At 46.8% G+C, this 15773-nt stretch overlaps 1 protein-coding gene across 4 annotated transcripts in view; it reads right to left on the bottom strand.

The window, feature by feature from the left end:
• The window catches only part of LOC120312681 (adhesion G-protein coupled receptor G1-like), a 32794-nt gene extending 17395 nt beyond the window's left edge, over positions 1–15399 (bottom strand). The window contains exons 1-2 of one of the 4 annotated variants that reach the window (XM_039353756.1): positions 15282–15370; positions 9053–9098 (exon numbers count right to left, since the gene is read on the bottom strand). The gene's annotated coding sequence lies outside the window, so the exon portion shown is untranslated. Of the gene's footprint in view, positions 1–9052; positions 9099–15281 lie in introns of all 4 variants that reach the window. The other 3 variants (XM_039353752.1, XM_039353754.1, XM_039353753.1) reach the window with 3 other exon arrangements.
• Between the last annotated feature and the right edge of the window lie 374 nt (positions 15400–15773).

Here is a 15773-nt window from a genome sequence, read left to right as displayed (position 1 = left end):
TGTTCTAATACTGTCAGGATTTTTTTCCTTAGTTCTAGGTTGCTTCTCTTCTTGATTAGTTTCCATCCGTTGCTTCTTGTCCTGCCTGATGAGGTACTTTGGCAACCTTCAAGGAGGGGAAACCAAATAAAAAATTATAGAAGAATTTCTCTTTGGGGGCCCACACAGATTCTCAGTTCCACCTGACTTGAAAAACTTGTTTTGTTTTAAAAGCTTAAATAGGAAGCTGGTAAAGCACAAAACATTCTATTCACTTAAAATAGTGTTTCTGAACCTTAGTAATTTTAAGATATGTGGGCTTCATACTGGCTGAGGAATTCCAGGAGTTGAAGTTCAGACATCTTAAAAATTTTAAAGTTGAGAAACATTGGCTTAGAGCAGTGGTTCTCAACCTGTGGGTCGGGACCCCATTTGGGGTCGAACGACCATTTCACGGGGGTCGCCAAACAAGGCTGTCCGCCATTTTTTCCCCCTTTTCTTTGGCCATGCCCCTGGCACCCGGTGATGTATAAGTGGTTGGGGGTCACCACAACATGGAGAACTGTATTATGGGGTCGCGGCATTAGAAAGGCTGAGAACCACTGGCTTAGAGTATCAGAAGCCTGGAAGGCTAATCCACCATTCCTTAATATGTGCATAAATATCCAAGGGGCAGAGTTGAAAGGCATCAAGGGAACCCAGTTCAATTTTATTTATCTATTTAGGCAAGGATACTAATAATAATAAAGTTAGAAGGGACTTTGGAGGTCATCTAGCCCAACCCCCCACTCAGGCAGGAGCACCCACAACTTCTGGAGGCAAGGAGTTCCACTGATGGATTGTTCTCACTGTCAGGAAATTTCTTCTTAGTTCTAGGTTGGATCTCTCTATTAGCATGCATAACTTTGGTTTCTTTGGCTGGTTTACTCCAAGAGTGGACAGCTGCCCCAAAACATACCGAGAGGCAGAAAATCAAATAACATTCCTGACAGGGTCTTAAAAATTCTCTGTTCCTGCCTCCAATGTTTTTCAAATGCAGTTGCCCTATTGCAGCTTATCTGGAAAACAAACCCCAAAATAGCAAAAGAAGCCGTGGAATACAACACCTTTGGCTCGGATTCAACAAGAAAACCATCCAATTGGATCAATTTGATAAAGAAAGAAAGAAACAAGTCCAAGAATGGATGAAATTGGCACCTCGGAGGCATCTGGGTGGAGGTTGTGCCTAGCCACTGCTGCCAACGGCTCTCCATCAAACCCTGTGAAGCTTCGCATCACGCAACTATGCAAATGGTGAAAATAATGCCTCCCCACCCTGACCATTTGCATTTGGGAAAAAAAACATTGGCAACAACTCTGCAGGTGAGGTAAAGTGCATAGACTGGAGAAAAGGTGGCCCACGGGACAAGCAGGTAGTACAAAAGTTCATTTAGTGATGGCTGGAAGTTACAGCAGCACTGAAAAACTAGACTTATTACCATTTGCCACACTTAGGACTGTTGCAGCATCCCCGTGGCCACATGATCAAAATTCAGATGCCTCTGACGGCTGCCGTGTCTCGAGGTCACGTGATCCGTTTTTGCGACCTCCTGACAAGCAAAGTCAATGGGGAAGCCAGATTCACTTAACAACTGTGCTGCTAACTTAACAACTGTAACAATTACTTAATTATTAATTGTGGCAAGAAAGGTCGTGAAATGGAGTAAAAAAAATCACTTAACAACTGTCTCGCTTAGCAACAGAAATTTGGGGCGCAGTTGTGCTCGTAACTCTACTACCTGTACACTTTTTAGGGTGAACTTTAAAAGAACAACTGAGGCTGAGATTCCACAGGTCAAAAATGAAAAAAACTGAAGCTGACGGATTCAACCGTTCCTGGCAAGTGCACACAAGCTGTTTCAGATTGAAAGTTAACATTTAATCTTTGAAAAGCATATCGGGGGCAGCAGTCCAAAAAAGTAGGCAGGACCACAAAAGAAGAACAGGCGGGATCAGGAAAATAAACCCCAAATGGAATGCTTTTAACTTGGGCATTATTAAATGAATCAGATAAGAATTAAAGTAATTATTTCCAATTTATTTAAGCGCTCCCTCATTCTGCTGTATTAAAGAATTATAGCTTGGTGCCCAACTTCAAAAGATTTGAGGTTGTGGGTGTGGTGCTCTAATTGTGTAGACCAGAGGCCCCCAACCTTTTGGGCACCAGGGATCAGTTCCATGGAGAGAGGTTTTTCCGTGGTTTTGTGTGCTGCCTGCATCCCGCAGATGGGGCTTTGCTTGTTTGTGTGGACTGGTTGTTGGCATGCCACGGACCGGGGTTGGGGACCCCTGGTGTAGATAATATACCCCTCAAAAGACTTAGATGGCAGGTATATGATACAGCAGGTTTCCATCAGTATCCAAGATATGGGCGGAAAATCAATCAGATCATGGTTTGAAGTGATGCTGTTGGCAGTGTACAGAAGGAGTGGCATCCTCCGGATGTTTTGGACTCCCAAGACCCTGTGGTGGGATTCAGTCAGTTCGCACCACTTCGGCAGAACCGGTAGCTAATTTTTTGTTGCCCAGGCCCAGAATGGACTTCCGGAAGCGGCATGCACACAGAGAACCGGTTGTTCACCTATTTGAATCCCACCTCTGCCAAGATCTATCTGCCCAAACAAATGATGAGGATTTGTGCAGTTATGTCTCTCAGAACATCTAAGGATACCTGCTTACTTGTCAGTGTGACAGACCATATTAGTATTTTTCAGAAGAACATGTTGTCTCCTAGGGTCGTTTATGGATGATGGCAGCACATGCCAAGATGTTCAGTAGCAATGGGAAAACTTGTGGCCTACAAGTTCTAACTGGAATGAGCTTTAGTTATGGCTTCTGCCTTATTGTTATGATAGATAACAAAATAAGGGAGTAAAGAAGAAATAAATGAGAAGAAGAGGCGGGAGAAAGGAGATGGAGCAGAAAAAGAAGAATGGAGGAGGGGGAGGGGGAGAGGAACAGGAGAGGAAGAGGAAGAAGAAAGGAAGAAGAGGAAGAAGAAAAGAAAGAAGAGGAAGAGAAGAGGATTCAGATTATTCCACCCACTGAAGTAAATTTCTCCTTTCCTACCAGATCTTTCACCACATCCACCTTGGGCCGCTTCCTCCAAATGGCTGTTCTTCCTCTCAGCCTCATTTTCTCCTGCTGAGCTCATGCCACACAGGATCACCTTAATCCCTTCTGCAGGCTGCTCTTCCAAATAAGGGCCAAGCATTTTTGTATTGAAACAAGAACAAACTGGGTCCTCTTGGATCCCCAGAGAGAGCAGACAGGAGACCCAACTGCTTAGTGAAGGAGAAGACCACCAGAGGAGAGGAACAGGGAGGCCAAGGACTCGCCCTTGCAGACAAGAAGCTGGCATTGATAAAAGGGTTTAACTGAACTATGACTGGAAGGCTGCTTCTTTGCCCAAACCATGTTGACTCCCTTCACATATATCAATTTCTCATATGGACCCCCCCCTTCCCAAATAGAGGCTTCCTAAAGCCCCAACAGATATATTTCCAAGAGTGAGAGAGGAAATGAAACTGGATCAGGCTGTGGAAAGTGCTCGCAAAAATGGGAATCCTAGAACATCCCATTGTCTAACTCTCAGGAAAAGTCAAGAAGTCACAATACAGACAGAACATGGCAAAAGTAGATGGGCACCAGGTTGGCAAGCGAGTGAGTTTATCCTCTCCTCTTATTTATTATTTATTATATATAGAGAGAGAGAGAGAGAAGCTGCACTGAAAGAGGGGGTGTGTGATTTTACAATAGGAGGAAGAAGCATCAATAACCTGGACTATGCCGATAACTCTTTATCCCGATAGCTGAAAATACTAAGGATCTGCAAGGCTATTTTTCACTTTTAGTAAAAATAGATTGAATGGAAAAAAAATGGGACTAAAATTAAATCTAAAGATTGAACTAATAACAACAGGCAGAATAACCAGTCTTTGAATGTGAAGGTATCAAAGGGGTGGAGAGCTTCTGCCTTCTGGGATCAACCATCAGTAGTAAAGGAACAAGCAGTCAAAAAATGCACACTGAGACTTTGTACAGCAGCCATGAAGGCCCTGGAAAAGATACCCAGATGCCTTGATGTGACCATTCCTACAAAGATCAGGATTATGCAAACCATAAACCTCCCTAGGATGCTCTGTGGAAGCAAAAGTTGGACCTTAAAGAAGCAGGAGAAGAAGAGTATTGATGCCACTTAAACTCTGGTACTGGAGAAGATACCAGATAAGAGGACAAACTGATGGATTATTGAGCAAATCAACCCAGAATTCTCACTCAAGGCACAAATCACCAGGCTCAAATTATCCTCAAATTATCATGCAGGAGACCCAACACTCTGAAGACTCTGATGATGGGAAAGTTGAAAAGAATTTGAGGAAGAGAACGAGCAGCAGCAAGGTGAATAGGCTGAGTCAAAGTGGCAATGAGTGCACCATTAGGAGAACTGAAAGACCAGGGATAGACCATCATGGAGAAGAAAAACTATCCATGTGGTTACTTGATGAACTGAATCAAAAATTACTTGATGAACTGAAAGTTGTCTCCAGCTAGGTCTTGACCTCAGACATTGAGGTTCATAAGATGGGGGGAAGGGTACACACATGCAAAAGGAACAGGGCTTTTGGCAACAGATGTCTTTTTTGACACATGCACCCACACACACACACACATACACCATTCTGCAGATGTCCCTGATCTCAGTCTGGGTAACTGTGGACTGGCAATTTCCAGCGTGCCTTTATTTGAGATCCTTCTTAAACCAGACTTGATCTCAGCCTTCTTCCAGGTGACCATCTACAATGTGGGATCATTGGGGACTGAGCTGGTAGGTTTCCACTGCAACAGAGCTGGGCTTTAGCTCAACAAGAAGGGAAGTCCATATCCAAAAGGTAGGAAACTCTTTTTAATCCACATCTTGTTTTCCTGGCCACAACGACACCCTTGTGTCCTCAAGCCACTTCTTAGTAGCTTGGGCGAGGCTGGGCCTTCTTGCCCTTGGTTTCTTCTGCAATTAAGCCCTGGTGCCAGACGCTTCTCACTTCAAGGCGCCTGGCCTCTTCTTTGAAACTGAGCAGCTCTGAGCAAGACAGTCCTCCCCAGCCTTCTCCATGCAGCACATGGATGCACAGGGCTTGGCGCAAGAAGCCGTCTTATCTCAGAAGGTCAGGCTAGGCAGACCTTCCTCTTCCCAGATGTTGCAGGGCCAAGATCATTTATTTTTCAACCGACCCAGTACCGGAATTGAGGTTTTTCCTTCTTTGTGGCAGAACAAAGAGTTTTATCTCCAGCCCAAGCTGTTCCCAACAGGCCTCCTTGGGGTATATTTAGAATGCTCTTTCCAGCAGCCCCAAAGCCATCCTTCGGTCGGGAGAACAATTGGACATTAAAAAAGTCCCCTCTTAGTCAGATGGGGAGGCAGAAGACAGGGTGTCCCCAGGAGAACTCCATGGGGGAAAACATTTGCGCAATTATAACTGTTCTTCCTCCCCTCCACTGTACTTCCTGCCCTCCCCACTTCTGTTCCACTTTTATGAGCCATACAGCTACCTGGGAAAGGAGAATGACATCACAGGCCCTGGACGGGAGTCGCTGGACCCGGCCGGAAAGTGACACCACCAGCATTCCAAACATGAGTCACGGAATCCCGGCAGTTCAGATGACACACCGTTACTCAGCCCTTTTCTCTTCGGTGCAAACTTTCTCTCCCCTAATTTTATTTATGTCTTTGGTTTCTTGGCTTTATTATTTTTACAAATAATATAAGGCACATAGAACATATCCAACACACCTTCCTCCACCTATTTTCCTAACAATAACCTGTGAGGTGGATTGGGCTGAGAGAGGGACTGGAGCAAAGTCACCCAGCCATCGTTCATACCTAAGGTGGGACTCACCATCTCCTGGTGACTGGCCCTAAGTCACCCAGCTGGCTTTCATGCCTAAGGCAGGACTAGAACTCACAGTCTCCCACCTTCTAGCCTAGTGTCTTAGCCACTAGATCAAACTGGTTCTATTTCAGTAGATATACCCTTCCCTAAACCTGTATATTTGACTGCAGTGCCAATAATCCCCATCCACTCTGACAGGACTCAAACGATGAATGTGCAGATCAGGATTCAAGGACTGTGTCAGGATCAGACCTCCAGTTTTACTACTCCAAGAGAGCCACTGCCATCTAAACCAGGGTTACTCAACCTTAGCCACTTTAAGTCAGGTGGACTTCAATTCCCAGAATCATTAAGGAAGAATCTCCCCCTTTCTCCATCCACTTGAGCTGGACTTCCATCTTCCTTCCACATCCAAGATTATCCTTGGAACACACCTGCCTACTTGGGAATGAGGAAGCGTTTGGCCCTTCGTTGGCAGAATCCCTTACGGACACCCTTCTTTCAGAAGCTCCTGATCTGGGTGGCTTACAGGGGTCAAGAGCTCCTGTCTGTGGACAGCTGCTCTTTCAGACAGCTGGGAAGGGACAAATGGGTCTTAAGCCCAGCTTCTGAAGCAGGTGTCACCCAAAGGAATGACTCAGCTTCTGGTGAACTGTCCAGCTCAGGAAAGAAGGCAAGAGATAAGCTTGGACACGGGAGGTGCTCGGGATACAAAAGGGATGCCTTCTCCCCCATGCCATCTATTTTGCAAAATATCTCCTCCTGTTTCCTAGTTCCCTGCAGTTGTTTACACGGATGCTGCTTTGGGGGATTTGTCCCTCCCTCCAAATCATTCAATTACAATCTGGATCCCCACCAAATATGTAGCATTTGGAGTCTCAGCCTGCCTTGTGCAAGAGCCAGTCGGTCAGTGCCAATGTTGAAGACTGGAAAATATATATTATGAGTGGCAGGGAACAGACGGTGCTGGTTGATTGTGTGTCAGTGCGGAGGCTGTGATCCATTCTGGCTCGGCTTGGCTGCAAATCCCAATAAATAGACAGGGGAAATTGCTTCCAGGGAACGCAAACTGCCCGTGAAGATCTGCTTGTTGTTTTGCAAGTGGGAAGTTCTCCTTTGCACAACTGGGACATCATATGTTTTCATGCGTTTTATAGGGCATCCTCTGGAATGCCCTATAAAACTTCAAACAGACAGTTTACTTTGTTAGAGAGCAGTTACGGGATCTGATAAGATGAATGGGCACTAAATGGATCCAGATTTTAGGAAAGGAAAGCCCAGCCTCTGTTTGTGGACACATGCATTCGCCTTCATGAAGCACTTAAGCATCAGACTTCTAATGGGCAGAGTTAGGCAAGCTTTTTCCGCATTCTGGTTTAACCAAGCATGAAATCTGGCCACTGAGAATCCAGGAAGCAACAAGATTCCACAACTTTGATTCAGGAGCTGACCAGAGAGAATCTCAGCAGGTGCCTGCCTGTTCTCCTGACTCCACCTGCCACCCTGTGGAAAACTGCCTCTCTTGCTGAAGTCTGACCCAACTTTGGCATCTCTGTGCCCCCCTCCCCAGATCTCCCTCCCCCCCCCGGTTCTTTTGGCCTGAGCTTCCCTCTCAGTCACGAGAGAGACAGAAACTGCAGAAATAGTAGACACAAGGACGCCACTGTGTGAAGGATCTCCATACCTCTGGAAGGCACAGAAACTCCCTGGCAATGCTCAGCTTTCTCAGCTGGCCAGGAACCCTCTCATCTGCCCAGAGACCTGCTATGAAAAGTGGGCAAAGACCCTCGCTTGCCAGTCTCAGCTCAGAGGGAGGCTAAAAAGTGCAGGCTCCTCACTCGGAAAGCATCCATTTCTAATCTGCTTTAATGCAAGCAAGAGTTTGCTAATAGATGGCTGAATTAATTCTTTGCGACAAACGAAGAATAGGGTAGCCCCATACATACACATATTGTATGGGGGGGGTAATAGACAGACAGATAATAGATAGATAGGAAGTTTTTAAGAAGAGACAGCCATCTGTCCAAAATGGTGTAGGGTTTCCTGCCTGAGCAGGGGTTTGGACTCGATGACCTCCAAGGTCCCTTCCAACTTTATTATTATGATGATAGATAGATAGATAGATAGATAGATAGATAGATAGATAGATAGATAGATAGATAGATAGATACCGTAGAGAGAGAAAGAGAAATTCATAGACAGACAGGCATGGATGGATGGATAGATGGGATAGACTGAAAGAAAGAGAGGAAAGGAGGGAGACAAATGCATCTTTTCTCACCCAAATTTCTTCCCTTATTCCCCTAAGGCAGTATGTCCTAAATCTGGGTAAATTCCCTCAAACTGAATAAAAGTTGTCTTTTCTTTGGGTAACAATTCCCAAACCCATGACCCATCGCAACAGGGATTTCTGAACTGACTTCAAAATTGCTATGTGTACTAAAATATATTTGAAAATCTCCCACAGAATTTCCGTTACGATGAAAAGCCAAGGGTAACGTGTCAAGATGACATAAAGATCTTTCAGTGACATTGCTTTTAAAAGTACAGGTGCTCTTTGGGTTACAGCCATGCATTCAGAGACTGAAGTGGGAAGTTAGGATGGGGCTGAAGGAAAAGATCTTGAACTTCAGTAAGACTTTCTGATAAGCGGTCTTAGGTAACTAAAGGAAAAGATTATGAAGCAGCTGCCTTAATAGCTAACAAATTTATTCCTAGACAAGCATTTGGGAATGCACAAGTGGCCTTGTACTCATGAAGCTCTTTGAGAACCTAGGTTTTGGCTTTTATGATGCCAGTCTTTGTAATTAGCCAGCACAGGTTATTTGCATCCATAAAAACAGAGTTAATGTTGAACCTGGCATCTTGCACTGCACAGAAGTAGTTATAGTGTTTTGCCTATGTGGGTTACATCACACGTTTCCCTTAAGTAGTTTTTCCACTCCCGCATTCCACTCCTACTAACCAACCCACTAGAAAAAAAACCCTGTCACATTAGGATGGGAAAGACAAAGATTTCAACCTGAAGCACCTGCTCCCAGCCGGATTCAGCCCTGCCCAGCACTTCCATGCCAGTGGGTTTCAAAATCAAAATCAAAAACCGAATTCAGTTCTGTCCTGACGCTCATAAATGCAACAATTACCTGCTTCAGGAGCCTCCTTCCTCTGGGTTTTGTGAGTCATAAGTAGCTGGAGAGAAAGGAAGGAAGGAAAGGTCAGAATGCAAGGAGACCCAGCCAGGGCCCTGCGGGCAAGTCAGTAATTCTCCCCAGTTGGAACCAAAGTCTGGGAAAGTCATAGCAGACGCCATGCAAAAGCTTTGGGTGGGAGACAGGCAAGCTGCAAAGCTAAAGGTGTGAGGGATAAGAACATAGGGTCCTAGGGCTGGGAGGCACCTTGGGGATCTCCTAGTCTAGTCCAAGCCCCTGCTCAAGGCAGGAGACCCTACAATCACTCCAGAGAAGTGGCTACTCAGTCTGTTCTTGAACATAATAGGACAATAACGTAAACAATGATAACGGAAGACAACAAGAATAAATGCATTAAAATGATAACCCAAAAGAGGGACGGACGAGTGGAGAGCAGACAGCAAGGGGGGGGGCTGAGGTGGCGTCTGCCATCAACCTACAGCCACCCCCAGGGTGGGACTCCCCCGTTGGGTCCCCTTTAGACATAGAGATGCAACTCTCTGGGCGCTGCAATTCAGTGGGAGCAACCTTCCCAGGAACCCTCCCCAGACGGCTGTGAATAAATTCTTTGTTTGGAGCTGACTAATCTCCTCTCTGTCTACCTCCGCCTGGAGACAAAGAGGCACTTTCAGTTACCAAGGCCAACAAGCCGATCCCATCCACCACCCCACAGAAGCGAGCGAGCGTGTCTGTCTATCCTTTTACCTTTCCTTTTTCTCATTATTATTATTATTTTGCATTTTTTTCTTCCCTGCCCACCTTTTTTCCCCAGTCTCTTCACCCTTAGCCTCCTTCTTTGAGTGCGCCTCTGGCAGATTAATTTCCCTTCTTTTCAATTTGCCCTAAAACTCAAACGGGGCAGGTCATTTGCATTCTGGTGGGGGGGAAGCCCACGGGTGGTCCAAAGCTGCTGAATATGAAATGGGGAGGGAGGGAGGGAGGAGCAGCCATCAGACAAGGCTGGCATGCAAAATCAGAAACCCACACTTAATCCACAGGAGGGAGATACCCTCGCAAGCAACCTGCTGGGTGGCACATTTTCAAAAGCATTCCCAAACTCCAAAGTCCTTGAAATTGCAACAGGATGGGTCCCCAGCCACGACGGCTCACAGTTCTGCCCAGCCAGCTTCCGAGACTAACAAGGGCAGAAGTGAAACATGTTGACCTCCAAAAAGAGGGCCAGTAAAACTCCACCAGGAGGTTGAAAGTGCAGAGGAAAAGCACAAAACTGAACGCTGAGCCCAAATAAGGAGACGTCCCTTGCATCTGAGAAAGAAGAGCAGGAAGACTTGTGTTTAAAATAAAATCAGACCATCTTTATTTGGGGATGGCCAGTCTAGAGAAAAGAAGAAACAGGGGGGACATGATAGCAGTGTTCCAATGTTTGAGGGGCTGACACAAAGAAGGGGGGGGTCAATCTATTTTCCAAAGCACCAGAAGGCAGGACAAGAAGGAACGGATGGAAACTCATCAAGGAGAGAAGCAACCTGGAACTAAGGGGGAATTTACTCACAGTGAGAACACTCAACCAGTGGAACAGCTTGCCACCAGAAGTTGTGGCTGCTTCATCACTGGAGGTTTTTAAGAAGAGACTGGAGAGCCACTTGTCTGAAATGGTATAGGGTCTCCTGCTTAAGCAGGGGGTTGGACTAGAAGACCCCCAAGGTCCCTTCCATCTCTATTCTGATTGATTGATTGATTTTCTTGACACGGTGGGAGGAGAAAGAGGTAATCAGTCTCTGCTTTCTGTTAAGTAGCCTAAAAGAAGGAGCCATCTTGGAAGGAAAGCCTTTTTAGTCAATGGTTATTGAAAAATTAGGAAGCTGGTAGAAGTTTTTCCGAAATCAGATTTTGTGGGGGAGAAGGTGCTTCTCCCTAAAGCAAAGTTTACTTGCTAAACCAGAATTTCAAGAGCTTTTTTTAGGGTGTTCTGTGAGAGCAGGGATGATCTCATGTCTTGGTTTCAACCAGGCAAAGCAGCTGGTGCTTTACTGACCCGAGTCAGCTGTTCAAACCAGGCAAGGGTCTCCAATCGGCAAGAAGCCCAATGTACGGGCTGGGGATGGCAATGAATGAGAAAGCAGAAGAGCTGCTATGGAGAAGATTAGTGCACTGCCTTCCTCATCACCTTTCTAGTGAAAAACCAGGCTGGGCTAAGACACACCAGCGGAGGAAGTCCCTCAAGAGCTGGAGCAGAGAGATAAGATAAGATAACCTTTATTGTCATTTTTGTTACTGTGGGAACAAAGGCACACATCAAAAATGAAATTTAGTTTCATTGAGGGTCCCTCAAGTGCTAGAGAGGTCCCTCAAGAGTGGAGTAGAGAGTGTCCCTCAAGACCTGGAGTAGAGAGCTTCCCTCAAGACCTGGAGCAGAGGGTCCCTTAAGTGCTACCGAGGTTCCTCAAGAGCTGAAGTAGAGTGATCTCTCAAGAGGTAAAGAGTTCCCCCAAAAGGCAGCATCAAGGATCCTTCTAAAAGCAGCTTTGTAGCCCTGCAAATTCCCATATTCCAATCTGCAATAAGGGCAGATCTGACTCAATCATCAAACACACACACTTGTGAATGTTTCATGTTCTTGCTTCGGTAGTGCCTCTTTCTTCTGCAGAACCTTTTGGCCACAATGGGGGAAAATCTGGCATCCCACCAGAAACATACAGAAACAGTAGCCTAAGCCCTTACATTAAACTTAGCACAGTTTAAAAGGGAGATTGGGAATGAAAGTGTTCAACAGACCACAGAGGTGTCTTTAAATTTCAACACTTTTGTACGTGGCATAGCTCCACCAGTCATTACTCCATCCATGGCAGTCTCAATCTTCTCAGAGGCTGGTAAGGGCAGCCTCTGGCTCTCCAATACTGACCATTCCTGTCTGCCCATCATTGGTAAACCTTCCATCAATCTAATTCAGTGGTTCTCAACCTTTCTAATGCCGTGACCCATTAATACAGTTCCCCATGTTGTGGTGACCCCCAAGTGGGTGTGGCCACCAATAAGAGGGAGTAGGACAGCTAGGGAAAAGGGAAAAAAATGGCGGACAGCATGGTTTGGCGACCCCCATGAAATGGTCGTTTGACCCCAAATGGGGTCCCGACCCACAGGTTGAGAACCACTGATCTAATTGATTCAGATTAATCATCTTAATATGGAAGTTGGATTTTCATTTCTGATGCAGTCTCATTTCTGTGGCAGCAGCCAAAAAAGCAAATACGATCCTGGATTGTATAAACAGAGGCGTAATCACACGTGCAAAATTTAGATGCCTCATATTTATGATGGTTGCCCCATCCCGGGGGGGGGGTCTTGTGATCTTCTTTTGCGACCCTCTGACCAGCCAAGTCCATGGTTGGGAAGCCGTATTCACTTAACGACCAGGTTACTAACTTAATAACTGCAGTGATTCACTTAACGACCGGGTCAAGAAAGCTCATAAAGTGGGACAAACTTCACTTTAACAAGTGTTGCACTTAGCCATATAAATTTTGGGCTCCGTTGCGTTTGTAAGTCGAGGGCCACCTGGACAGGAAAACCGCCTTCGCCTTCAAAAGATGTTGCTAAAGCGAATTGTTTCTCACCTAAAAACGAATTAGATCTGGTAGAAGAGAGAAAAAAAATAAAAATAAAGCAGGATTTCTCCACTCTGCCAACTGGCTCAACCAAGAGAGATCAGACCCTCTTCTCTCAGTGTGTGTGTTTTGAATGAAAAAGTGGCTGAATGGAAGCCAAGCAAGTCACACAGATGGAGGGCGGCTTAACCCCTACCTCTCCAGAACAAAGGCTGTGCAACAGCTTGCTGTGCAATCCAGCTGTTTGCTCACCTTTGCTCTTCCTTGGTTCCTGCTGAATGAGGAGCACAGTTCTTGGAAAGCAGCTTGATCAGAAGCACCCCTGGAGTTCTGGGGTGGCCACTTGAAGGCCACTTTGGAATAACGTGGGACGCAGAATATACATATACAGCTGCACAAAACTTTTAATTATGTGGTTTCATTGTCCTGCTATTTTTTTCCATTCCCCAATAACAAGTTGATGTGCTAAATTACTTTCCTTTTTAGCTATCAGTGAGTTATTTGTTTCCCACTTTTATTATTTTTTACACTTAACTCAAGTTAGAGAGTTCCAACTCGCTTTCCTCCTCCTGTTTCCCCCACAACAACCCTATCAGGCGGGTTGGGTTGGGCTGAGAGAGAGGGACTGGCCCTCTTGGCTTTTGTGGCTAAAGCAGAACTTGAACTCGTGGTCTCCTGCTTTTTTTCACTTTTATTATAAAGGCTGGTCAAAGACCATAAGAGATTTGATTCGATAACTATTAAGAAATCTAGATTAAGGATATTTGCTGTGAACCCAAGAAAGGACACACAGAGAGGGGGTCACTTCTCCAAAGAGCCCCAAATCTCTTAATTTGTCCTCTCATGTCCCAGACTAGCTTCTCCCTTGTTAGACTGGCCTCTTTCGACTCAAGACACCCCCAACTCCAAGTGTCTCAGACTTGGACCAAAACTTTTCAAGAGCTGCAAACCCACGCAAAGTGAGTGAGACAGATGCAGAGAAAAGCCACAAAGAGGATAAGGAGTATGGAGGCTAAACCATATAATGAACAATTAAGGGGACTAGACAGATTTAGCCTAACCAAGAGAAAGACTAGGGGTGACATGATATTTGAGGGGCTATCGTAGAGAAGAATGGGTCAAATTATTCTCCAAAGTACACAAGGGCAGGATAAGAAGCCACAGATAGAAGATCATTAAGCAGCCTAGAACTAAAGAAGAAATGTATTGACAATGAGAACTATTAATCGGCGGAATGGCTTTCCTCCAGAAATTTTGGGTGCTCCATCACTGGAGGTTTTACAGAAGAGATTGGACAACCGTTTGTCCGTCATGGTGTAGGGTCTCCTGCTTGAGCAGGGGGTTGGACTAGAAGACCTCCAAGGTCCCTGTCATTCCATTTTCTTTGCTCTATTTTAGTTACGAAGCTTCACTAGGATAATAAATGGAAAACTGGGGTAGGAGGCAGAGGAAATCCCCCCCCCTTTATCTATCTAAACTATTAGTTACTTTATGAAATTGGCAGTAACTAATTCTCAGTCAAGGTCAGATATCTCCACGTCTAATTTGGATTTGAACATTTCCTCCCGTAACATCATGCCTATGTGTGTGTGGCCATGAAAACTGAAAATCAAATCTATGTTATAAACGCCCCAAATCTCCTGGATGCACACAGCCTGTATTTAATGCCGTGGACTAGAGACGTTAAAAGAACTGGATCCACCGGTTTTTCTCCAGATGCACCAAGGGCAGCTGCCAGGTGTGCTGAAAAGGCTGTCCAAGCAGTGTGGAACTGTGGGGATTGTAATTCTAGCACATCTGGAGGAAGCCAGGTGAGAAACATTCCTACAGGTATCTCAGAATCTTCACCCTCTTCTTCCAAAGTGTTGTAAATGGGCAAAAGGCTGAGTTGCCATAGACTCTGGCTGAAGACCACCCCACACCCCTCAGACCTCAGCTGCAAAACAGTCGTTTTATGAGTCAGGTGGGAATTCTAATCCTTGCCAACCCTTATGCATTTTTCAAATCCTGGAAGGGGGAGAGGGGGAAACGGTAAAGGGAGGGGGGGGGTGGTAATCCTAGGGCTGCACCCCCCCCAGGAGCGACTCTTCACCCCGAAACCCACCCGGAGCACAACAGCAGAAGCCCTGGGGAACGGCTAGCTCTACAGCATCCCTGTTCAGACAGCCAATGGATTCGGTTCCATGGCTTTTTCTTTTCCCCTTTCCAACCAGCCCAGCGGGGGGGGGGGGAGGTGGCTCCGATCTACCTAGTAGTCGCTCCCCGCTTCACCGGTTGGACTAGCAGCCCGGAGGGGCGAGGTCCGCCGCAGACGCGGGCAAAGCCAGCAAGGAGCCCGAATCCGAGACGGGGGCGGGGGCAACGACGGCGGCGGCGGCCGCTCAGCCCGTCCGGCAGGTGCCTGCAAGAGAGCTCCACGCCCCAGGCGGCGGCGGCCCAGGGGTTTTGTAGTCCAAGGCAGGGCGGCGGCGGCGAGAGAGCGGGTCTCCCCGCCCCCAACCTGGGCTTACAAATAATCCGCTCCCGGTGCTTTCGACCCACCTCCGCCCGGGCTCAGCGCCCTCCCGCGGGAGCCCAGCATCGCCCTCGGCTCCGAAGCCCCCCGGCGGCGGCCTTACCTCGGCTGGAGAAGCGCCCCGCGCGCAGGGAGGCTCCGCTCGCTCTGCAGGGGCGGCGGCGGCGGCGCTGTTCGCTTCTCGCCCGGTCCGGCTGGGCGAGGCGAGGCGAGGCGAGACGAGTCGGGGGCGGGGCGGAGTCGGGGGCGGGCGGCGGCTTCACCCACCCACCGCCCGCTTCTTCGTTGCGGCGGGTTAGGCGGACGGGGGGCGGCGGCTTCTGCCCCGCTGGGTGCAGGTAGTCCTCGCCCTACGTCCACAATGGAGCCGACGTTTCTGTTGCTAAGTGAGGCACGTGCGCTTTGCCCCGTTTTACCACCTTTCTTGTCACCGTTGGGGGGGGTGGACTAGATGACCTCTCCCTTCCACCTCTTCTATTCTATTCTATTCTATTCTATTCTAATATTTATTCTATTCTATTTTCCAATATTCTATTCTATTCTGTTCTGTTCTGTTCCATCCCATTCCATGTTCTGCTCTGTCCTATCCTATCCT

The sequence above is a fragment of the Crotalus tigris genome, unplaced genomic scaffold (assembly GCF_016545835.1).
Source record: "Crotalus tigris isolate CLP2741 ecotype Arizona unplaced genomic scaffold, ASM1654583v1 scf7180000018525.42219311030:4301911, whole genome shotgun sequence".
NCBI classification, from domain to species: Eukaryota; Metazoa; Chordata; class Lepidosauria; order Squamata; family Viperidae; genus Crotalus; species Crotalus tigris.
The sequence above is the reverse complement of the archived record's forward strand: the minus strand, read 5'-3'. Positions and strand labels throughout refer to the sequence as shown.